The following is a 26360-nucleotide window of genomic DNA, read 5'->3' on the forward strand; positions in this document are numbered from 1 at the left end:
ACCAGCTGAGTACTGTAATGTATGACAGTCCAGGTTAGTGACAACCTCTGGAGGATTCTGCTTTTTAACTTTGCCAGTAAAAGAAATTAACGATTCATTCTGCTTAGCAAGGTATTACAGTGTATGACCCTGAGCTTAAAAGTAGTTCTGCATTCTACCATTTACAAAATGCACTGCAGCAACTCATCAGGGTTTCCTGAGTAACACCTCCTTGGTTTTTCATTTTATTCCTTTCTCAGAGTTAGAAAGCCAATGTGCAGATTGGATAGGGCAAGCCCCTAATTCATCACCTTGCTTGCTCCAAAAAGCAATTCAAATTGAATCCAAATAATGGTTCCCACAAAAGAGATCCAAGCTGACAAGAACAGACATCACATTTGATCTCACTTTTGATCCTACGCCTAGCCAAAAAGCCGAAAGAAAACATCCTAAGTTCTCTGTCTCCTGCAACATACAATTAGATTACTGGGAATGCAATCTGGCAGCAATTTATTTAAATTAAGATTTTCTCTAAACAATAAGGGCGACACGGTGGCACAGTGATTACCACTGCTGCCTCACAGCGCCTGGGACCCAGGTTCGATTCTCGGCTTGGGTCACTGTCTGTGTGGAGTTTGCACATTCTTCCCGTGTCTGCGTGGGTTTCCTCTGGGTGCTCTGGTTTCCTCCCACAGTCCAAAGATGTACGAGTTAGGTGGATTGGCCATGGTAAATTGTCCATTAGTGTCGGGGGGACAAGCGGGGTAAATATGTGGGGTCACAGGGATAGGGCCTTGTTGGGATCGTTGTTGGTGCAGGCTCACTGGGCCAAATGGCCTCCTTCTGCACTGTAGGGATTCTATGATTCTAGGTAGTGGAAAGAAATGCTGAATGTATTTATTCAAAAACATTTCTTGGGAGGTATTTTAAATCGAAAATAGTTCACATCCCATCTCAGTTTTGTGTCTGTCATAACAAGGCGAGGCAAATCCTATGATCAGAAATGCATTTTTAACAGGAATTATTCTGTATTTCAAACTTGTAACTGCTGACATAAGACAATTCTGACTTTGTGAAGTTAGAATCATAGAATCCCTACAATGCAGAATGAGGCCATTCACTCATTGAGCCTGCATTGACAACAATCCCACCCAGGCCCTATCCAATAACCCCACATAATTACCCTGCTAATCTCCCTGACACAAGGGGGCAATTTAACATGGCCAGTCAACCTAACCTGCACATCTTTGGATGGTAGAATTTGCTAGAAGCTCCAGGGACCTTCTAAAAAAAATAGATGGGACCCAGATCTGGAAGTCCAGATCCAGAAGGGGTATAACATACTGTAAAGTAGTCCTTGCAGTACGTCAGAGTTCTTTGGAGCCAATAACAATCTAAGGCATTGGAATAAGAATAGATTCTTATCGAGTCTTTTACAAGTTTCACCTTCTAGATGGATTATTAATTGTCAAGTGTTCAATTTGTAATAATGTATACAGTTTTTATTAAGGAGATACAAATCCTCATGACTTCATCGATAATATCTTGTCTTACAATAAGGCATATCAGATTATCATAAGATTTTTGCATTGGAGCTTTTAGTGTATTAAGACCTTTGAGAAAAAGTTTGATAAGATACAAATGCAGGCACAGGGATCTCAATGCCCAATGAGCCCAAGCCTATTCATTGTTCTGTGGGCAGCATGCAAACCTCATGCTGCCTGTCAATTTAAATGTTAGCAGTGTGGAGCCTAGCTCAAAATGTGCTGCTGCGTGACAGCATGCCTCAGCAGGGGACCCAAGTTTGTGCAATACTCTTACACCTCTTAAAGCCAGCCTGCACATCTTAAAGGGGAGATGCATTCTGGCTGTAGCATGTGCTGGAACTGACTGGAGAAGAGTGATCTGCAACAAGAATGAATATTGTCCGGCAGGGCAGTAGGCACCCTCCAAGGTGCTGGGTTCAGTACTTCGTAAGAAGCTTAACAACACCAGGTTAAAGTCCAACAGGTTTATTTGGTAGCAAAAGCCACACAAGCTTTAGGAGCCCCAAGCCCCTTCTTCAGGAGACCTGGGGCTTGGGGCTCCGAAAGCTTGTGTGGCTTTTGCTACCAAATAAACCTGTTGGACTTTAACCTGGTGTAGTCAAACTTCTTACTGTGTTTTCCCCAGTCCAACGCCGGCATCTCCACATCTTCAGTACTTAGTGCAGGAGTGGACAGGAGGAGAGACGCTTTCTTCCCACAGGGGACCAGGAAGTCCTCCAGACAAGGGAGCAGATAGTCATCATAGTCAATCGCAGCAGTATGGCTTCAAAGACTTAAATATATTACTGCAAGAATCTTCAAATGCCAAATCCTTACAAATAAACCACTAAATTCAAATCTCACACCTTTACTCGCCTACTGAATTCCTCTATCAACCACAATTCCTTCTCTCACATTCATAGCTTCACCTGCTCCTTACACACTTAGCACATTGCAAGCCTCACACCCACATCTTACATCACAACTGAAAGCAAATGGCCTGACCGGAACCTTTGAAGTCAGAACCAAGGTTTTCACCACATGTAACATCACTTCTTATCAGCTACACTAACTTTAAATAGTACTAGAAAATGCACGACACTCAGAACCAGGAGAAACGAATCAGCAACTAAATTGAAAGCAGTAGATGGTTCCCTTAAACAGCACCAGTTGGGCAGGGGGGAAATGGGCCAGTGAGCTTGAACATGGCAGCACTGGCATCAAATCAGTGTTACATGCAGACTGGCATAACAAACTGCCTTCTCTACATATGTGCAACATATGCTCCTGATGACAGCACTAATGCTGTCACCACAATGTTGGTCACCATAAGCCAGAAGGATTTGTATGCAGTACAAATGCCATTTTGATTTCAGAACAGACCCATCGCACTGAAACAGAGAATGCTAAGGAGCTGAATTTTGTGGCTCTTGTTTCTGTTAGTCAAGCATTACTGTTGCCAAGAAATTACATCTGTTTGAAAGCATAACTGAAACTCTATTTAATAATTGACTAACTGTGAGAATGCATAAAGCCCACCACTTAATTATCTGCCCCAGAGACTGTGGCTGAGAGTTTTATTGACAATCTGTCCTCCGATTATTTTCTTATTTTGGCAGATGAGCGTTTTAAAATTATTTTTTTGCTGATCAGTAGTCTGTTGGCCACTGCTGGAATAATTTATCAGTTAAAGATGCCCAGATCCAAGAAATGAGAACAATAATTCTAATTTTGTTTGAAAAAGAAATTTTTGTATAACTATTTTAACTGTTCAGTTAAAGGATGGATGATTTATTATATACTTGAAACGATGCAAGATTCTATCAGGCTTGGATAAATGAAGTCATTTTATTTATTAGCAATAACTATTCAACACTTGCAATGATTGCATCACTAAATGTTCAGTCTAGATGTCATCAAGCATAAATTATACTGAAGCTATTGGCTGTCTTCTGCTCCAAAACAATAGATTTTATTTTGCATGCCCCCACCAGCACGTAAAAAAGGGTGGGTGCCCACCTCACCCACCTTCCATCCACTCCCAAGCTCATCCTCATAATATGGCGGGGTGGGTGAACACTGAAATTGGCAGACCACTTGCCACGTTAAATCATGTGTCAATTAGACTTGTTACCAAGTCACTTGACCCAATAATATGTTGCCTATACAATAAAATGGATGGCATGAGCAGTCGAGCAGGAGTGAGCAACAGGTTTTAAAAAGAAAAGAATCTGCAAAGGCATCTTTGGGGGCTGCTCTTTGCAGATTAGGGGGTGGTCAGAATGTCTTCCCCCTTTCTTACCCGCTGCCTTAAAACCACTACCCCCATGTCCCCACCCTGCTCCCTAACCTTTTCAAACCCTCTTGGTCCAAGATGCTGGACCTACCTTTATCCGGGGATCAATTGGGCCACCTTCTACTTCCTCACTGTAGCACCCACTAACGCACTCTTGGTACTTCCGGGACTGATGGGCTACCAGTAATTGTAAAGGCTGAGGCCTCAGTGCTCCGGCCCCCTGAGTCACCTCACCTTCCCCTCAGTCACAGTCACACTCTCCTGTCCCTGACCACTGATCAAATAAGAAGATCCTGTCCTAAGAGGTATATCTGCCTCCTGGTATAAAGAATCCAGGTAACTTGCTCCCTCCCTGATACATCACAGTGTCTGGAGTTCAGCCTCCAGCTCAAATTCTGAGCTGAAGCTGCTCAAACTCCAAGCACTTACTGCAGAAGTGTTTGCCATGAATCAAAATGGCATCCAGGAGACCCCCATGTGCCTCAGCTGTGATACACCACCTGTCTTACCATCCTGTTAGTTCTAAGTTGTTAGTTCCAGGTCTGAATGTGACTCCTTAATATTGAAATTGAAAAAGAATTACCCGTTCAATTCCCACTTTGAAACAAATTCCCCAAAATACCCACTTGCTCGTGGTCTATACTTCTCTCAAGCCAAAGTCTCCCTTCACTGATCATATGCCTCTTACCGACAGGAGAGTGCCAAGGGCACCGAATATAGTCTGGGTGAGAGATTACAATGTCCATCACCAAGAGTTACTCAGTAACACCACTACTGATTGAGATTGCCAAGTCCTAAAGGATATCGTTGCCAGACTGGGACTATAGCAGGTGGTGAGGGAACCAACAAGAGGGAAAAATCTACTGGACTTTGCCCTCACCAATCCACCTGTTGGAGATGGATCTGTCTCTGGCAATACAGGTAGGAGTAACTATTGCACAGTCCAAGTGGACACAAAATCCTGTCGTCTTATTGAAAATATCCTGAAACATGTTGTATGCCACAAACATCGTGCTAACTGGGTTAGATTCAGGACAGATCTAGCAGCTCAAAACTGGGCATCCACGAGGTGATTTGAACCATCAACAGCAACAGAATTGTAACCTCATGGCCTGGCATTTCCCTCCATTACCATCAAGTTGGGGATCAACCTCATTCAATAAAGAGTGCAGGAGGGCATGCAGGAGCAACTTCAGGCAAGCCTAAAATTGACGTGTCAACGTGGTGAAGCACAGGATTACAAGCATAGCAAACAGTGAAAGCAGCATGTTTTAGACAGAGCTAAGTGATTGCACATCTAAGTTCTGCAGTCCTGCCACATCCAGTCATGTATGGTGGTGGGTAGTTAAACAGCTCACTGCAAGAGGAGGAGGCTCAATGAATGACACATCCTTATTAATGAGGGAACACAGCACATCAGCGCAAAGGATAACGCTGAAGCATTTACAGCCATCATCAACCAGAAGTGCCAGGTAAATGATTCATCTTGGCCTCCTAAGTGTCTCTGTATCGCAGATGCCAGTTTTCAGCCAGTTCGATTCACTCCAAGTGATATCAAGAAATGGTTGAAGGCACTGGACACTATGACTATAGGCCCTGACAACACAGATCATAAAATCCCTGCAGTGCAGAAGGAGGCCAATTAGCCCATCAAGTCTGCACTGACTCTCCAATAGAGCATCTTATCCAGACCTTATCCCTGTAACCCTACACATTTATCCCACTAATCCCCCCAACCTACACATCTTGGGACACTAAGGGGCAATTTAGCATGACTAACCCCCTAACCTGCACATCTTTGGACTGTGGGAGGAAATTGGAGCACTTGGAGGAAACCCACGCAGACACTGGGAGGATGTGCAAACTCCACACAGTCACCCAAGGCTGGAATTGAACCCGAGTCCCTGGCGCTGAGAGGCAGAAGTGCTAACCACTGTGTCTGTAGCCAAGCTGTTCCAGTACAACCATAACAGTAACATCTACCCGACACTATGAAAAATTACCCAGGTATGTTCTGTCACAAAATGCAGGACAAATCCAACCTGGCCAATTACTGCTCCATCAACCTACTATGAATCATCAGTAAATTGATGGAAGGTATTTTGGATTCTGCCAGGGTAATGATGACATTACAGCCTTTGTCCAAACATGGGCAGAATGTCAAAACTACAGAGATCGGGTGTGAGTGACTGCCATTAAAATCGAGGCAACATTTGGCTGTATGCATCAAGGGGCCCTAGCAAAGCTGTAATAAATGGGAATTGGGAGGAAAACTGTTCATCTGCTGGAGTCATACCTCGCACATGGAAGATGGTTGTGCTTGTAGGAGGCCATTCATCTCAAGACCAAGACATGGCTTCAGGAATTCCTTCGGATAGTGCCCTAGCCTAACCATTTTCAGCTGCTTTATCTATATCTTTCCTTCTGTCATATGGTCAGATGTGGGAATGTTCATGGATGATTGTGCACCATTAACAAATCCTCAAATATTGAAGCAGTCTGTGTCCATATGCAGCAAAACCTGGACAATATGCAGGCTTGGGCTGGCAAGTGATAAGTAACGTTCGTGGATGCTGGATCTTCTGTGCATAGAGTTGATGCTGACCGTGCCAACTACCTCCTCCACAACAGAGAAGTGAGGTTAGTGGAGCGCCTTTTCACAGCACTGGGGTGGAAGACATCCTGGCATTCCTCCAAGGCCAGCAGAAGAACCCCCAGTGCATTGTCACTGAATTTGGGGGCTGTTGACTTCTTGCTTTTGGACAAATTGCAGCCCAACCATGGGATCTGATGTACTTCCTGTTCATGCATATATAATGAACTGAAAAGTGGACGGTCTGTTGTGGAAACCTGCCATTGTAGCTGGTGGGGAATAAACCACTTTTACTGCTCACCACCACACTTAGGGCCTGATTTTACCAAAACTTTGCGCCCAAAATCGCGGTAAAGTTGGGCGTCGGGCCTATACCGCGATCTGCACCCGATTCCGAGCAGATCGCGGTTTTACCGACACCCGATCCGGGCACGGGTTAGCATGCATTTAAATCAACTTAATGAACCGCGCGCCCAACTCTACTGCCAAATCCCATTTTACCGTCTTCTGGCCCGATCCGGATCCGCGCTTTTAACGACCTGGGAAATAAAAGTCTGAAGTCGTCGCTGCAGCTTCCGATGAGCGGGCTCAGAGCCTGCAACGGCTCTCTGACCCAGGTCATCCTCTGGTTGGGGGGGGGGGGGGGGGGGGAATGGGTGGGGACGAAGGGGGGGTGGGACCCAGATCATCCTCTGGTCGGGGGGGGGATTCCGCTGCCAGTCTGCAGCCGATCGTTGGAGAGGGAGGGGGCAGGGGGGTCCACCGCCACTCTGCGGGCAATCCCTCCTCCCCACTGGAGGAACGAATCCCTCCTGCCGGAGTGGACGTGCGGCCATGCCATCCCACAAAACATTCAGGATGAAGCGATTCCTCGCTAAGAAGATGAAGCAGAACCGGCCGATGCCACAGTGGATCCGCAAGAAAACCGGCTACAAGATCAGTACAAGTCCAAGAGGAGACACTGGAGAAGGACCAAGCTGGGCCTGTAAAGGGATACACCATCACTGGTACACTACCAGCCACAGATTACTCTTCTCTGCAGGGGCAAGAGAGCGGGAGAGATGGCTGTGGCTGGTAGTGTACCAGTGATGGTGTATCCCTTTACAGGCCCAGCTTGGTCCTTCTCCAGTGTTTCCTCTTGGACTTGTACTGATCTTGTAGCCGGTTTTCATGCGGATCCACTGTGGAATCGGCCGGTTCTGCTTCATCTTCTTCGCGAGGAATCACTTCACCCTGAAGGTTTTGTGGGATGGCATGGCCGCATGTCCACTCCGGCAGGAGGGATTCGTTCCTCCGGTGGGGAGGAAGGATCGCCCGCAGAGTGGCGGGGGACCCCCCTGCCCCCTCCCTCCCCACCAATTGGCCGCAGACTGGCAGCGGACCCCCCCACCGACCAGAGGATGATCTGGGTCCCGTCCCCCCTCCTCCCAACCCCCCCGCCGACCAGAGGATGATCTGGGTCCCACGCCCCCCCCCCCCGACCAGAGGATGATCGTCAGAGAGCCGCTCTCTCCGCTTTCTGCTTTCTTTTCTTTCACGCTCTGTCAGATTTTTTTTGAACTGCGCATGCGCAGTTCAGAGCTCCGATTGGTCCGCCAGTGCTAAGCCCCGCCCACAGCGCGAATCGGACCGGAGCCGGCAAAACGCGTCTGGGTGCGCTGCAAAGAGGATTCTAGGCTCAGATCTATTTGACGCCCAGATTCGGCACTTAGACTCAAAATGGTAAAATCAGGCCCTTAGTGTCCAGAACGCAAATTCCACCCACATCGGGCAGCAGCCAGGAGAAGGACTCTCCCCTTCCTCGGCTGGGTCACTGGAACTAGTTGCAGTTGTCCTGCTGTCACTCTGGCTAAGTTCATATTGCTCAGAGATCAGGTCACTTAATTGGAAAGCGTTTCAATCTGTTCTTCCAATACGTGTTGTGTTTACTCCCTCAGGAGTATTATCCTGTGACTCATGATTGAAGAAACCATCAAGTACATATCCTTGATGGATTTTCATAGCATCATTTGAAAAATGGAACAGAGTTGCAACTTACAGAATCTTACATTGCTGTTTCGATGATTTAAAGTTTTGGAAAATTTGAATAGCTGTGACAAAGACAAAGAAAAGCGATTTGTTTCATTATTTAGGACAAAGAACAATTGTGACATTTTTATGGTTGGAAGAAATAATTGTCCCAAGATAGTGCAATGATTTAAAATACACAATTCAGCTGAAAAACAAATTTGGCATTTATACTGATATTTCTACATGACCAGAAACCAATGTATTTGTAACAGACTTACAGGAGCCAATGACTGGAAAGAGAAATATGCTGCAACTATCAGTGCTCAAGGGTACAATTTCTTAAAGCTATACTGAATCTGGTTTTGCTTTCCTTGGGAAGACAGGATGTATGCGTGATGAAATGCAACACTTAGAGACTAATGCTTTTCCATGATGACAATTGAACTGTGTTGTTAAAATCAAGAACCAAAAGTCCTGCTGCTGCTGTTCAAAGTAGTGTCATTTTCATTTTGACATTGCGTTATTTGATAACACATAGCTCAAGATTAGCCTTTATGCTGACATTGCTTTGCACAGAATCTTCTGTCAATTTGAAAGTAATTCAAGCAATTCTAGATATGGAGATGTTTCTTTCTCTAAGGCTTTACTTTGAATACAAGCTATCTGTTAGCCTGTGCCAACATTATTAGAAGCTTTATAGCTATTGCTGGGGGGGTGTGGAAATGATCATCTATAAAGTTCTCGAAAAACATATATTTCCAAGTTATTAAATTAGTATTTGTAACTTGTTAATGAAAGGTTGCTCCATAACAGTAAAACTGAATATTTTGATGAGTGCATTCTTGATGAAGCCAATTGCAGATGACATGCAACAGCACAGAAATGTCTGAATTTATCACTCGTATCGAACTGAGAAAAACACAGTGCATGATGCACACTGTGGAAGCACTGATGCTCTCTGCCAGGAATGCTGAGAAACAGCTGGGATCCTCTGGTCCCATTGCAGTGAATGGAGTTTTGGCTGAGTGCCAAATTCTCCGTTCTCACTGGCAGCAGTATCAGGGCAAATGACATCGGAGAATCCCGGCCATTATATCCTGATGCCGAGCTGTTCAGTTTGCTGCTACCAGGCAGACTCTGCTTACTCTTGCATCTGTGCCCCAAATTGCCCTTCCTGTGTCACATGAAGCACTCTGCCTCTTTGAATCTGCAAATCTCTGGGGAGTGATTTCCTCACACCTGTAACACTCTGTAAGGATCCTAGGCTATTCATTCATTCTCCTGAATCTTCTAACTCTATCAGCTTCCGTATTTGTTTCTCGGTTTAAACCGGTGTCTTCAATTTTGGCAACATTACTGCCTGCAGCTTCCGGCCCTAACTGGTGAGTTGAGCAATTCTGCTCTGAAGTTCCTGGGCACCCTTCTCAGCATTCTCTGTCATCAATGCTATTTCCAGTGCCTTTTTAAATATTAATCTCAGTTTTTGACAGCAACGTCCTCTGTGTAGCCTTATCATTTACTCCACAGACCAATCGATCTCTCAGCATGTCATTTAATGTTGTCCCGAAGTCCCGGGCTCTCCAATTTGCCTAAGCCTTCCTATGTAGATTGCAATGATCTTCCCTGAGGCTCTTCCTGTTGTATTGAATTTAAATCATTGCAAAATAATGGATGGCTTTTGGAGGTAGTGCCCTTTTACCAAATCCACAATCTTTGCAAGTGAGCTTTCATTGGGCACTTTTGGGGACATTAGATTACAGATCACCTTATAGGTTTAGATCCCACCTGTGCTTAATAACATTGCCTTCTTCTTTTTCCCTCCTCCTCCATTCCATTTGCTTTGAAAAAATATTCTAATTGTTCATCATACTGTACCCACTCTTCAGCAGAAGTGTCAAAGAGTTCCACTCTACCAAATACAGGTATCTCGGCAATTCTACTTTGCAAACTTGACTTCGACTGGACCAGGTTATGTGCTGATGATCGTGTAATTGCACTTGCTGCTTTTTACCTTGTCACCAAATGTAGTAACTTGGCTCCACCAGTTAAGGACAACTATAAACAACTATTAATGAACAATAATTATTGACAGGATGATGCAGATTCAATGCTTGCAGACATGACTTAAAGACCCAACTGCTGGAAGAGGCCCAGGCAAGTTGGAGTGAAGCCCCAACTCTGTTCCTGATTGGTTAGCCCAGTTCCTGTGACCCTTTTGGAAGATTGACCTTTAAAGGGACCGGACACCACAGCAATGTATGTGCATTTAGAACGGAACAATCTCATTAGTGACAGACAGCATGGTTTTGTAGAAGGGAGGTCGTGCCTTACAAATTTGGTGGAGTTTTTTGAGGAAGTGACAAAAACGGTTGATGAAGGAAGGGCCGTGGATGTCATCTATATGGATTTCGGTAAGGCATTTGACAAAGTCCCACATGGCAGGTTGGTTAAGAAGGTTAAGGCTCATGGGATACAAGGAGAAGTGGCTAGATGGGTGGAGAACTGGCTTGGCCATAGGAGACAGAGGGTAGTGGTCGAAGGGTCTTTTTCCGGCTGGAGGTCTGTGACCAGTGGTGTTCCGCAGGGCTCTGTACTGGAATCTCTGCTATTTGTGATATATATAAATGATTTGGAAGAAGGTGTAACTGGTGTAATCAGCAAGTTTGCGGATGACACGAAGATGGCTGGACTTGCGGATAGCGAAGAGCATTGTCGGGCAATACAGCAGGATATAGATAGGCTGGAAAATTGGGCGGACAGGTGGCAGATGGAGTTTAATCTGGATAAATGCGAAGTGATGCATTTTGGAAGAAATAATGTAGGGAGGAGTTATACAATAAATGACAGAGTCATCAGGAGTATAGAAACACAGAGGGACCTAGGTGTGCAAGTCCACAAATCCTTGAAGGTGGCAACACAGGTGGAGAAGGTGGTGAAGAAGGCATATGGTATGCTTACCTTTATAGGACGGGGTATAGAGTATAAAAGCTGGAGTCTGATGATGCAGCTGTATAGAACGCTGGTTAGGCCACATTTGGAGTACTGCGTCCAGTTCTGGTCGCCGCACTACCAGAAGGACGTGGAGGCGTTAGAGAGAGTGCAGAGAAGGTTTACCAGGATGTTGCCTGGTATGGAGGGTCTCAGCTATGAGGAGAGATTGGGTAAACTGGGGTTGTTCTCCCTGGAAAGACGGAGAATGAGGGGAGATCTAATAGAGGTGTACAAGATTATGAAGGGGATAGATAGGGTGAACGGTGGGAAGCTATTTCCCAGATCAGAAGTGACGTTCACGAGGGGTCACAGGCTCAAGGTGAGAGGGGCGAAGTATAACTCAGATATTAGAGGGATGTTTTTTACACAGAGGGTGGTGGGGGCCTGGAATGCACTGCCAAGTAGGGTGGTGGAGGCAGGCACGCTGACATCATTTAAGACTTACCTGGATAGTCACATGAGCAGCCTGGGAATGGAGTGATACAAACGATTGGTCTAGTTGGACCAAGGAGCGGCACAGGCTTGGAGGGCCAAAGGGCCTGTTTCCTGTGCTGTACTGTTCTTTGTTCTTTGTCCTCCAACCAGCCGTTGTCCAGCGTGTTTGTTTTACTGGGCTGTAAGTGGCCCGATCATGGTTTATCCAAAAGGTAATCAGTTAACATTTGGAAAGTAGCACTTTGTTAGGGGATTACCTATGACCAAGCTAATCCTCAGGATTAGCCAAGGGAAAGGTTCTTTTACACTTGAAATGACATAGTATGATTTGTGGATTTCAACCTCCATGTCCTTTATTCTGTATTACAATTATTTTTCTTAACACAATAAAGGAATGTGCAGAATACTTCAGAAAGATCTTGAATTTATCATGGTGGCAAGTCCTTATTATTATTCCTTTTAAATGATTGACATTCTTCCTCATTCATTTAAATTCCACTTTCAATATGCTCATTCTCAAAGGGAGAAATTCACAGAAAACAAGTTATCTTCGTGAATGACTGTTGATATGATTCTCTCTCATCCTCTGGTGAATAAGTGCTGCAGTTGCAGATTCATCTCAGTAATTTTCTGTTGTCAGCAATATTAGGAAATTCCTGCAGAGAAGTCAGGGTCCTTTTCTGATTTCCTCTTTTCTAGTTTTGTTTAGGTATGGAAGAATAGCAAGATCTTTTTAGCGATGGCAATTATTGTTTATTATCCAATGTTCCTAGATAAAGCTGATATCTCTAACATCAGCATCCTTGTTTTACAGGAAGACCTCCCAAAATATTTAATGAAAGCCGTATCTGTAGTTTCAAGTATTCACAGTTTATCTTCTTAACATTATCAATAAAGTGATAATAAATCTGAAATAACTGTTACTTAATTAAGGCCATGATTAAAAATTCTTTGAAGAGTGTCCATTGTGGTTCTCATGAGATTATAAGGTTTGATTATACAATGCCAGTGATGAAATAAATGTAGAATTGGGTAATTCCACCATAGGATTTACTTTAAAAAGAAACTTTAAAAAAGTATATTTTTACTAGCAAGTAGAACCCAGTTTTCAATGTCAATAGTTTAAATTCAATTTTGATTACTACAAACAAATTTTGAAGCCACCACAATAAATAATGTGCATCATGTGAACACTTTCTTTTCTTGTCACTATATTGCCCTACTTTACTCGCTATATTGCCAAATATATGTGGCAGTAATAATGCTTGGCCTTCAATTCAATGTTGACTAGTTTGCCAGTGGCTTCTCAAGCCAACTGGTGTTTCACTGATGGCCATAATGCCAGGCAACAAACCTGTTTTAGATCGCAAGACTAGCCACATCGCATTTTTTCAAAAAATGGGAGCTCGCCACTCATATATCAATTTAAAGTGGCTTTTAGAGCTGTATTTGGGTGAGTTTCCACTTTATCTTTGCTTCTCTGTAGAGAGGATGTCTCCTCTGAGGATATATGGTCTGACAGTTGTCTTAGACAAGTATGAGAAATGGATATTGTGAAAAAAAAGGTTGTTATCTGAGATGTATCTCACAATAAGAGTCCGGTTTGCCAGACTTGCAGAGTGAGTGTGGTTATGTGGGAAAAACTAACTCGATTGATGTGTTTTTCACGGCAAGAATTTCACAGGGTGCAGCTTTGAGTCATTGAGAATATTTTATTTTTTATTTACCCTGGCACAAAGAGATATTTAACTGGGAATGAAGACTTTGCTGACCAATTAAGCTTTTGTTGTACTGTAAGGTTAATGAGGATCTCTGTGAAATATTTGTCACATGAATGCTTTTCATCAATGACACCGGGGAGAATTTATTATGTTCATTGCAGGTAACCATAAAAGATCCTTGACTTTTATTATTTTTGAATTGTTTGGGGATAATGTTGAAAAACCAAATATTCTGCCATTGAAGGAATACCTTGCCCAAGCCCTGAATTTGCATCTTTCTCTTCTATCTTCCTTCATACTCCCTCCCAACTAATCTTGTCCATCAGATGCATTTGCTGCTCCCCCAACCTGATATCCACGAAAGTGCTGACTACCCAACTTCTCTTCCTGGCTCCCAGGTGAACTGATATTGTCAGTGGTTCGCTCTCATTTGGGACTCTTCAAATCAGCTGTCATCACCCATCTCCTCAAAAAAACATCATTAATCCTTTTTTGACTGCAAACATTTGCCCTATTTCCAACCTTCCTTTCCCTTCCAGAGTCTTTGAACATGTTGTTGCCTCCCATGTCCATACCCCTTTCTGTCATAGCTCCATGTTTGAACCATTCCAATCAGCTATCTACCCTGACTACAGCAGTGAAATGGCCCTTACCAAAGTCACAATTAACATCCTTCATGACTATGACCATGGTGCACTCTCTCTAGTCATCCTTCTAGACCTGTATGCATCCTTCAACATGTTTGAACACACCATCCTCCTCCAATGACTCTCTTCTGCAGTGCAGCTGAGTAGAGTGACCATCGGCTAGTTCTACTCTTACCGAGGGGGAAATAGACATAGGGGGAAATTTTCCCATCCCGCCCACCACAGGCATGTAAAGGTCTATTGACCTCAGGCGGGATTTTCTGGTTATGGGGCAAGCGCGGTCAGAAAATTCCGCCCATTTAATTTCATGAAATGGTTTCTCTACTTATCCCTTTCTCTACATTGTTACCACTGGAGCTTCCCACGGATCTCCCCTTAACCGCCTCATTTGTCTCACCTACATGCTGCATCTCAATGGCACCATCTAAAAATGCAACATTAGGTGACGCAGGCATGTACATCACCATCACATCTCTTGACCCTTCCATTGTTTCAGATTTGTCACGCTGCTTATCTGATATCCCCCCGTCCCCCACCAAAACAAAACTCTGTTCAACAAATCATTGATTACACTCCCCCAACATTGTCTGAGATTGAATTGGGCTAATTTGTTCTGAGCTTTTACTTCCACAACATTCATGTTGCCTGCCTCCATCCTTGTCTCAGCTCTGTTGTTGATGAAACTCTTATTTATGCTTTTGTTAGCTCCAGACTCAAACAGTTGAGATTTTCTGAAGGCAGCAGCTGTCCTACTGTGGGCCAGAAATAGAGGGCAACCCTTCTTCAGCCAACACAGGACCTGGGGCCACGTGCTTCATTAAGTGGCTGCTACCAAGGACAATGAAAGGACAGTCTCTCATTTTCCACCCTCCCTAAACTCCAGCTTATTAAATGTGCTGCTGCCTATATCCTGACTTGTACATGAGTCATTTTAATCCACTACCCCTGTGGGTAATGAATTATATTGGTATCTGGCCCAGCAATGCCTCAAGATTAACCTTCTCACCATTGTGTAAAAGTCACTCTATGGTCTTGTCCCTTGCTCCCTCTGCAATCTGCTCCAGTCCAATAAAACTTTGAGAACTCTACATCCCAATATTTATGACCCCAAGTGCATTCCGAATTCCCCTTGCTCCTCCATAGGTAGTTGTGCCTTCATTGTCCAAGTTCTAATTACCAGAATTCCCTCCATAAACCATTCCATCTCATCCTAAGGCAGCCCCTTGGGAGTGAGGATGACATGCTTCCACTCCAATGTGATGAATTCTAGGATGGTTGATAAGTCCAGTGCACAATCTGCAGACTCTGCCAGAATGTGGAGATGCCGGCGTTGGACTGGGGTGAACACAGTAAGAAGTTTCACAACACCAGGTTAAAGTCCAACAGGTTTATTTGGTAGCAAATAAACGGACAATATTACAACGGACAAATAATACGGACAAGCCCTCCGAATACACAGGATCTGCTCGGATGAGGAGGATCGCAACAGACACCTCCAGACGCTGAAAGATGCCCTCATAAGAACAGGATATGGCGCTCGACTCATCGATCAACAGTTCCGACGCGCCACAGCGAAAAACCGCACCGACCTCCTCAGAAGACAAACACGGGACACGGTGGACAGAGTACCCTTCGTCGTCCAGTACTTCCCCGGAGCGGAGAAGCTACGGCATCTCCTCCGGAGCCTTCAACATGTCATTGATGAAGACGAACATCTCGCCAAGGCCATCCCCACACCCCCACTTCTTGCCTTCAAACAACCACACAACCTCAAACAGACCATTGTCCGCAGCAAACTACCCAGCCTTCAGGAGAACAGTGACCATGACACCACACAACCCTGCACAGCAACCTCTGCAAGACGTGCCGGATCATCGACACGGATGCCATCATCTCACGTGAGAACACCATCTACCAGGTACACGGTACATACTCTTGCAACTCGGCCAACGTTGTCTACCTGATACGCTGCAGGAAAGGATGTCCCGGGGCATGGTACATTGGGGAAACCATGCAGACGCTACAACGGATGAATGAACACCGCTCGACAATCACCAGGCAAGACTGTTCTCCTCCTGTGGGGGAGCACTTCAGCGGTCACAGGCATTCAGCCTTGGATCTTCAGGTAAGCGTTCTCCAAGGCGGCCTTCACGACACACGACAGCGCAGAGTCGCTGAGCAGAAACTGATAGCCAAGTTCCGCACACATGAGGACGGCCTAAACCGGGATGTTGGATTTATGTCACATTATCAGTAACCCCCACAGCTTGCCCCTGGTCTTTCATAATCTCACCAGCTGTTCTGTCTGGAGTCAATACACATCTCTTTAACCTGTGTTTAATGTTCCCTCCACCCACATTATCTGTACCTTTTAAGACCTGGCTGGCTGTAGAGATTTGCATTCTAATTAGTATTCTGTAACTTGATTTCTGTGTCTGTGCACTGTTGGAGAACAGATAACCACTCCATCTGACGAAGGAGCAGCACGCTCCGAAAGCTTATGGTATTTGCTACCAAATAAACCTGTTGGACTTTAACCTGGTGTTGTGAGACTTCTGACTCTGCCAGATGCAGGGCATGTAGGATATGGTAGCTGAATTTTTGGAATGTTTGTGAGCTTTCTCCGATACTGCCACTTCACCTCTGCATGTTCCCAACTAAGTATTTTGATATGTCAGGAGCCTTCCCTAAGATGAGACGTGAAGGCTCAGTTAGGGCACTTGAGAGTTACAAGTTAGCCACGAAGGACCTAAAGAAAGAGTTAAGTAGAGCCAGGAGGGGCCATGAGATCAGGTAGGATCAAGGAAAACCCTAAAGCTTTCTATAGGTATGTCAGGAGCAAAAGAATGACTAGGGTAAGATTAGGGCCAGTCAAGGACAGTAGTGGGAAGTTGTGCGTGGAGTCTGAAGAGATAGGAGAGGCACTAAATGAATATCTTTCGTCGGTATTCACACAGGAGAGGGACAGTGTTGTCGAGGGGAGTACTGAGATGCAGGCTGTTGGACTGGACGGGATTGAGGTTCATAAGGAGGAGGTGTTAGCAATTCTGGAAAGGGTAAAAATAGATAAGTCCCCTGGGCTGGATGGGATTTATCCTAGGATTCTCTGGGAGGCTAGAGAGGAGATTGCAGAGCCTTTGGCTTTGATCTTTGTGTCGTCATTGTCTGCAGGAACAGTGCCAGAAGACTGGAGGATAGCAAATGTTGTCCCCTTGTTCAAGAAGGGGAGTAGGGACAACCCTGGCAATTATAGACCGGTGAGCCTTACTTCTGTTGTGGGCAAAGTTTTGGAAAGGATTATAAGAGATAGGATTTATAATCACCTAGAAAGGAATAATTTGATTAGGGATAGTGAGCACGGTTTTGTGAAGGGTAGGTCGTGCCTCACAAACCTTATTGAGTTCTTTGAGAAGGTGACCAAAGAGGTGGATGAGGGTAAAGTGGTTGATGTGGTGTATATGGATTTCAGCAAAGCGTTTGATAAGGTTCCCCATGGTAAGCTTTTGCAGAAAATACAGACACATGGGATTGAGGATGATTTAGTGGTTTGGATCAGGAATAGGCTCGCTGTAAGAAAACAGAGGGTGGTGGTTGATGGGAAATATTCATCCTGGAGTTCAGTTACTAGTGGTGTACCGCAAGGATCTGTTTTGGGGCCACTGCTGTTTGTCATTTTTATTAATGACCTGGATGAGGGCGTAGAAGGATGGATTAGTAAATTTGCGGATGACACTAAAGTCGGTGGAGCTGTAAACAGTGTGGAGGGAAGTGGCAGGTTACAGAGGGACATAGATAGGCTGCAGAGCTGGGCTGAGAGGTGGCAAATGGAGTTTAATGCAGAAAAGTGTGAGGTGATTCACTTTGGAAGGAGTAACTGGGCTAATGGTAAGATACTTGGTAGTGTGGATGAACAGAGGGATCTGGGTGTCCATGTGCATAGATCCCTGAAAGTTGGCACCCAGGTTGATAGGGTTGTTAAGAAGGCGTACAGTGTGTTAGCTTTTATTGGTAGAGGGATTGAGTTTCGGAGCCAGGAGGTCATGCTGCAACTGTACAAAACTCTGGTGCGGCCGCACTTGGAGTATTGCATATAGTTCTGGTCGCCGCATTATAGGAAAGATGTGGAAGTGTTGGAAAGGGTGCAGAGGAGATTTACCAGGATGTTGCCTGGTATGATGGGAAAATCGTATGAGGAAAGGCTGAGGGACATGAGGTTGTTTTCGTTAGAGAGAAGAAGGTTCAGAGGTGACTTAATAGAGGCATACAAGATGATCAGAGGATTAGATAGGGTGGATAGTGAGAGCCTTTTTCCTCGGATGGTGATGGCTAACACGAGGGGACATAGCTTTAAATTGAGGAGTGAGAGATATAGGACAGATGTTAGAGGTAGGTTCTTTATTCAGAGAGTAGTAAGGGCGTGGAATGCCCTGCCTGCAGCAGTAGTGGACTCGTCAACATTAAGAGCATTCAAATGGTTATTGGATAAACATATGGATGATATTGGAATAGTGTAGATTAGAGGGGCTTTAGATTGGTTCCACTGGTCGGCGCAACATCGAGGGCCGAAGGGGCTGTACTGCGCTGTAATGTTCTATGTTCTATGTTCCCCATTTTCATTGGTCACAAGCCAGGGATTTGTACAAGTTGGCAGGGATGTTTGACCTTTTCAGGGATGCTTGGACAACATCCTAAAAGCATTTCTGCTGTCCTCATGGGTTTTTCCTAACCTGACCAACTTCCAAGTAGACCAGTTGCCTCAGAAGTCTGGTGTCAGGCCTATGAATGATATACCCTGCCCAGCAGAGCTGGTTTTGAGTGACTAGCACCTCCAGGCTGGGCACGTTGGTTTGGGGCAGGACATTGTCACCACATTTAGAGAATCTGACAAAAACACTGATGGCAGTGGTACTTCTCCAGTGCTTTGAGGCACCTGCTGTAGGCTGTCCAAGAGTCTGAAGTATACAGGAGCAGGGGGATTGCTTTTGCCCAGTAAACCATAACCTTTACTCTCTGGTTTGAGATACAAATCCTTAGATATCTTCTTCAATCAGCCAAAAGCCAAGCTGGCACATTGAAGGCAATGATGGCTTTTGACAGCTGTGTCTGCCTTCATCGAATGGAAGCTCCCAAGACATAGAAAATGGTTCACATTTTCCAGGATCTTGCCATTGAGGTGTTGTGCTTTTGTTAAAATCTACTTCCCTAGTATCTCCTTATGTGATTTGTTGTCAGTTTGATCTGATAACACTCCTGTGAAGTGCCTTGGAGTATTTTACTACATTAAAAGGTGCTATATAAATGCTCAGCACCATTTGCAACTCCTCAGATACAGAAGCTGTTCATGTCCAGATGCAACATGACCTGGACAATATTCAGGCTTGATCTGACAAGTGTCAAGTAACATTCATGTCACACGAGTGCCAGGCAATGACCAACTCCAGGTCGTGGAATTATTCCTGGCGCAAAGTATTCAGATTTATGCCAAAATAGCAAGTTTTTTTACAGGGCGGCACAGTGGCACAGTGGTTAGCACTGCTGCCTCACAGTGCCAAGGACTCAGGTTCAGGGACTTGGCTTAGGTCACTGCCTGTGCGGAGTTTGCACATTCTCCCTGTGTCTGCATCGGTTTCCTCTGGGTGCCCCGTTTCCTCCCACAGATTAGGTGCGTTGGCCGTGCTAAATTCTCCCTCAATGTACCCAAACAGGCGCCAGAGTGTGGCGACCAGGGAATTTTCGCAGTAATTTCATTGCAGTGTTAATGTAAGCCTACACTAATAAATAAATTTTAAAAATTGTTGGGGTATAGTGTGGCTTCCTGATGTAATTTGGGGTTCTGGTCCAAGACCCTAATATGAGGCACCAACACTAATAAGGGATTTGATAACAATATTGTGGGTTCCGGCACATGAGAACCCACATAACCATAACCACAACCTTTACTCTCTGGTTTGAGATACAAATCCTTAGATACTCTTCTTTAGTCAGCCAAAGGCTGAGTTGGCACATTGAAGGCAATGATGAATTTTGACAGTTACGTCTGCTTTCATTGAGAGGAGGCTCCCAAGACATAGAAAATGGTCCACATTTTCCAGGATCTCGCCACTGATCTTAACTGATAGGGGGAGGTGTTGTGCTTTTGTTAAAATCTACTTCCCTAGTATCTCCTTATGTGATTTGTTGTCAGTTTGATCTGATAACACTCCTGTGAAGTGTAAAGCTTCAAGGTATCAGAGCTTTGAGTATGTGCTCTGCTCAAAGCAAGAGTGAAACTATGACTGAATCACATGACACATTTCTCTTCTTCTAGTGATGTCATACTGATATCACTTAAAGGCGTATTACAACAGTCTTCAGCCATTTACTTCAACCTGATGTACTTCCCTATATCCCGCATAACTGTTCATTTTGAAAATGAGAGCCACTTGCATTACTATACCTGTGACCTATTATTATTACTCCAAATATTGTCTGCAATTTAGTAAAATTGCTTGGGGGGAAATTCCATAAGGAGAATAAGTATTACAAAATTAAAAGTAAAAGTTTGAAAATGCTAATTTCAAGCACAGAACTACTTGGTTAAGGGACTTAATAAAATAGCCTAACCAAATGATAATGGGAATTAATTTAAACCAACATTAGTCGAGAACTCTGCCCAAGCTTTGATTTGATTTGACGTATTATTGTCACATGTATCGGGATACAGTGAAAAAGTATTTTTTCTTGCGCACTGCACAGACAAAACATGACGTTCAGCATTGAACACAAGTAATCCTTTCCCTAGTGCTCACCTGGCATTTTTGCAAAGACGCTTGCTTAATTGTTAGGAATGTTACTTCTGAGTGCTTTAGATTGCAAAGACAATGGCTGGAATTTTACCATCCCACCCGCCACGGGAATCGGAGCAAACGAGGGGCGGACCATGGAAAAGTCCGTTGACCTCGGGCAGGATTTTCCGGTTCGGGGCGAGCGAGGCCAGAAAATCACGGCCATAGATTGTGATACAAATTAAATAGTGCACATAACCAGGACATTGACTATATTGCAAAATCCCAGCTGGAATATGTGCGTGGTGAATTTTCTGTGGGCTGTGCCTCTTGTTATTAATGTAAAGAATGATTAAGATTAATGAACTGAAAATCACTGGCTGTGTCCCAACATGTACTTGCAGTGAGTATTAGTCCCTCGTGGAAACATCATACCATGGAATTTCCCCTATGGTCTCTTCCAAGTCATGACTTTCAGTATTTATCCTACTAATCATTCAAATTGACTCCTACAGAATATGGGTTTAGCAGTCATTATGTTTCAGTATGAATAATCTAAGGCAGTCATCAGATCACATTGGATAGTTCTCACCTAATAAGTCCAATTATTTTGCCATTTGATAAAATGTGAAAACTCCAATTCAATAATGCAATTTGTAAAGTTGGAATTAGTCTCCTGGAGATTTGCTTCATTAACTTTGTGGGACAGAGAAAAATTTCACCTTAGTACAAAGAGTATATGGAAGTTTCATAACAACGTAGAACATAGGAGCAGGAGCAGGCTATTTGGCCCTTGAGGCCTCCTCCTCTGCCATTTAATATTTCCTTCTTAAATATATTCAGTGACTTGGCCTCCACAGCCTTCTGTGGTAGAGATTTCCACAGGTTCACCACCATCTGAGTGAAGTTTCTTCTCATCTCAGTCTTAAATGGCCTACCCTGTATCTTGAGACTATGTTCTAGACCCCCTCAGCCAGAGCATCCAGTGTGTCCAGTCCTGTCAGTATCTTTTACATTTCAATTAAGTCCCCTCCAACAGATGCAGGCGCAGTTGACCCAATCTCTCCTCATATGACAATTCTGACATCCCAGGAATCAGTCTGGTGAACCGTCGCTGCACTCCCTCTTTGTCATGTATATTCTTTCTTAGATAAGGAGACCAGTACTGCACACACTGCTCCAGGTGTGGTCACACCAAGGTCCTGCACAGCTGTAGTAAGACACCCTTGCTCATGTACTCAAGTCCTCTTGAAATGAAGGCCAGAATATCATTTGCCTTCCTAACTGCTCACTGTACCAGCATGCTTGCTTTAAGAACAAAGAACAAAGAAAATTACAGCACAGGAACAGGCCCTTCGACCCTCCAAGCCTGCACCGACCATGCTGCCCCCGATTGAACTAAAAACCCCGACCCTTCCGGGACCATATCCCTCTATTCCCATCTTATTCATGTATTTGTCAAGAAACCCCTTAAAACTCTCTATTGTATCTGCTTCCACTACCTCCCCCGGCAGCGTGTTCCGGGCATCCACCACCCTCTGTGTAAAAAAGAAACTTGGCCTTGTACATCTTTAAACCTGCCCGTTGCACCTTAAACCTGTGCCCCTTAGTAATTGACTCTTCTACCCTGGGAAAATGCTTCTGACTATCTACTCTGTCCATGCCCCTCATAATCTTGTAAACTTCTGTCAGGTTGCCCCTCAACCTCCGTTGTTCCAGTGAGAACAAACCAAGTTTCTCCAACCTCTCCTCATAGCTAATGCCCTCCATACCAGGCAACATCCTGGTAAATCTTTTCTGTACCCTCTCCAAAGGGTCGAGAGCTTCAGGTTTTTAGCCGTCCAGATCACCAACAACCTGTCCTGGTCCCCCCATGCCGACACTATAGTTAAGAAAGTCCACCAACGCCTCTACTTTCTCAGAAGACGAAGGAAATTGTGCACAAGAACACCAAAACACATAAACATTTCCCAATCTATCACCATTTAACTAATGCTCTGCCATTCCATTTCTCCATCCAAAGTGGATCAATTCACATTCATTCACATTATACTGTATCTGCCATGTGTTTACCCACCTTTCATCTGTAGAATAAACAGGTTGGTTGCAAATTCTACATGGACTGTAGAGGAAGTGGATTTGATGAGACAAAGAAGAGGAAATATCCCTTCCTCATGACTCATAAATTCAATTTGGGTATGAGCAATGTACCAAGAACATTGATGTCCAAACTTCTCATTCATTCGAATAGAGTGTACATCGACCAGGGTCATTATCAGGCACACACTAGAAAGTTTGCATACTTCTTAGGTACTAAAGAAGCTGCTAAAATTGTGGAATTCTGGAATGGCCTTTAGTTTCTTTCAAAAATACTAAAATGAACTGTTTTGGAAGTGCCTATTTCCATTACATCCTGTTTGAATTTCCTTCAATACCAGAGTCCCGATTTTAACTCGGGGTGGTAATTGGGCAGTGCTCAAGTAGCCACCAAACTGGCCTGACCTTCTCAGCATAAGGCCCAGGAGACCTTTGCTCCTGGATCACATTTGCATCCAATTTCCCAAACCATCAGAAAAGGCAGTTGGGCACTAGGCAACAGCACATGCTTAGCAGCACGAGATGACAATTTGGAATAGGCCAGTCGATCGAAGAGGAAACAAGAGCTTCTGTTTGGGTCCACACCTTCCTTTTGGATTTTTTTAAAGTTATGTCCATCAGCTGACTCCTCTTAACCAACCAATTAGCTTGGCAGGAAAGTCACAGCCATTACTTTTCTCATGCTAGAAATAAAAAAAACAGCTGGGCCTTATGCCCTCAGAGACCATCAGTATCTTCAAATACCCTCCAATTGCTAGGTTCCATGAGTGTTCTTATCTACTCTGCTGCAAGGTTGTTGAGGAATATCTAATGGAATGGCTTGCCCTACTTCATGTAGAATCCATCGGATTTTGTTTCACTTCATTTATTTCAACATGATGAAAATTAGTTTCTAAAAGGTGGCCATTATGCTGCATTAGATCACCACCAGATATGCTTGTTTCCATTTTGTTGCAATATCTCTCACCCTGCTCAGTTTTTATTACTCGTGCTCTTCCTATGTGGATACCTTTTCTTCCTAAGTTCTTTTATTTCACACTGACTGATGATTTGACTTATTGACTAAACACAGTTGAACTTTGGAGCAATTGCAGTGATGGACGCTCTTGAAACATTTCCTCAAAGGCCAAACAAATCCAAAGGTCACTCTGGAAAAAGTTGTGGATGAAAGCAATTGGACTTCCCTCAAAGCAAAAGCATTATTGTTTTCTGTTGGCATATAACTTCAGTCCATCAACCTCTGAGCAATTTTTTCCATTACATTACTCATACTCATTGATTATCTGTGTTGCCAACATGGTGCCAGTCCTCCTAGACTCCACACTGCATTTTAAATGTGTGTTTTAATCTACTTCAAAGTACACAAGATACCTTCAACAAGTTCACACTGTCTGTCCTCAATTAACTTATGCATTGATAAATGCTTACTGTTTTCATGTTGAATTTTAAGAGTTTTGCCAAAACTGATGTTCACTAGCTGTTCTATAATTCGCCAGTTTATCCTTCTCACACATAAATTACTCTCCATTCTATTGGTACAATTTGCATGTGGGGATAGTTAAAATCATCCAGTATTATTAATCCCTGTACTTGCATTTATTGCTGACATGTCTGCAACTCTCTACTGCTGGGACGTCTGCACAGCACACCAAAAATTATGCTATTTCCCTCCTTATTTCTTCCCTCTTCCCCTATGGCTCCTGTGTGGAATGCCCCAGGAATCCTAGTGTTCCAATGCTCTAATGTTCTAATACTACGATAGAATCCTTCAGTAACACTGCCAGTACACATTGCTGTTCTATTATTTTATCCCCTCACTGGCCACTCAGTCTGAATTTTTCAGCATTTTCTCTTTTGGATCCAGGAATCTAAAACCCTTCCCCCTGCACCAACATTTAAGGCACACATTCATCTGCATTATTCTCCTATTTCTGTGTCCGCTAGCACGTGGCACTGGGAGTAATCCAGAGATCACAACCCAAGAGATCTTGCTTTTTAGTCTACTGCCTAACTCTCTGAATTCTTGATACAAGACGTCATCCTCTTTATATCTTTGTCATTGGTACCAGCATATACCATGACCTCTGCCTTATCACCCTCCCCCTTCATGATGCCCTGCAACTGTTCATTGACATCCCAGATCTTGGCACCAGTTGAGGCAACACACCATACTGGAGTCACGTTGACAGCTACAGCAGCGCCTATCTGTTCCACTGACTATAGACTTCCTATTACTATTGCTCTTCCTCCCCTCCTATACAGGCAGGCTGCTTGTAGTCCCAGAAGCTTGGTTCTGTCTGCACTACCTGGAGGAACCAGCATACTCATCAGCTCCAAAATTGAATACCAATTTGCGAATGGGACCCCAGGGGACTCCAGAACTACCTGCCTGTTTCTCTTGAACTGGTAGTAGTCACCCATTCCCCTCCATCCTCAAGTCCCTTCAGTTGTGGTATGACCACCTCTCAAAACATGCTAGCTACGATGCTCTCAGACCCGCGGATGTTCCACAGTGTGCCCAGCCACCGTTCCTGCTCTTAAACCCAAGCTTCCAGGAACTGCAACTGGACGCACTTCCCACAGATATACGAGTCTCAGGCACTGGAGATGTGCCTGGCTTCCCACATAGAACAGGAGAAGCAAACCATGACTTTGAGCTCTCCTGCCATAACTAAATCCTTTAAATTTAAAACTTTAGAAGACTTCTTTAAAAAATAAATAAATCAAGTAAGTCCTTACCCTTGCTTAAACAATGATTCACAATTTAATATAGTTTGAAAAAAGCCCACATAAAAAAGTCACCAATCGCTTGTTCCCATCGGTCCCACGTCACTTCCTCAACTGTGACATCGCCTCAGAACACCACCGTCTGTCGCAGCATGTCTGTCGATTTATGCTGCCACCGCAAAGATAACCTTTGCTGGATCTTGAGCCTCTGCCACCGATCCCGCGCATGGAGAAAGTGGGCTCAAAGTTCTGCCCTATTTCTTCTGGAGGATAAACTGGAACCAGGGGATTTAGCCTAAAACTTAGAGCCAGATCTTTCAAAAGTGGAGTCAAGAGCCGCTTTTACACATGAAGAGCGGCAGTGGTTTGCCTACACTCTTCCCCAAATAGTCATTGATACTAAGTCAATAGTTAACTTGAATCTTGAGATTGATAGATTTTTGTTAACCAAATATATGAAGAAAAATGGAGAAAAGGTGGGTATATGGAGATAAATCACAAATAAGCTATGATTTCACTGAATTGCAGAACAAGCTCAAATGGTTAAATGGCCTATCTTCCTCTGTCCCTGTAA

The 26360-nt window shown here is 44.2% G+C and overlaps 1 protein-coding gene across 1 annotated transcript in view; it reads left to right on the plus strand.

Moving 5' to 3' along the window:
* The window catches only part of xkr4 (XK related 4), a 265025-nt gene that overhangs the window by 38007 nt on the left and 200658 nt on the right, over positions 1-26360 (plus strand). The gene's annotated exons all lie outside the window — the stretch shown is intronic.

The sequence above is a fragment of the Mustelus asterias genome, chromosome 7, assembly GCF_964213995.1.
Source record: "Mustelus asterias chromosome 7, sMusAst1.hap1.1, whole genome shotgun sequence".
NCBI lineage: Eukaryota > Metazoa > Chordata > Chondrichthyes > Carcharhiniformes > Triakidae > Mustelus > Mustelus asterias.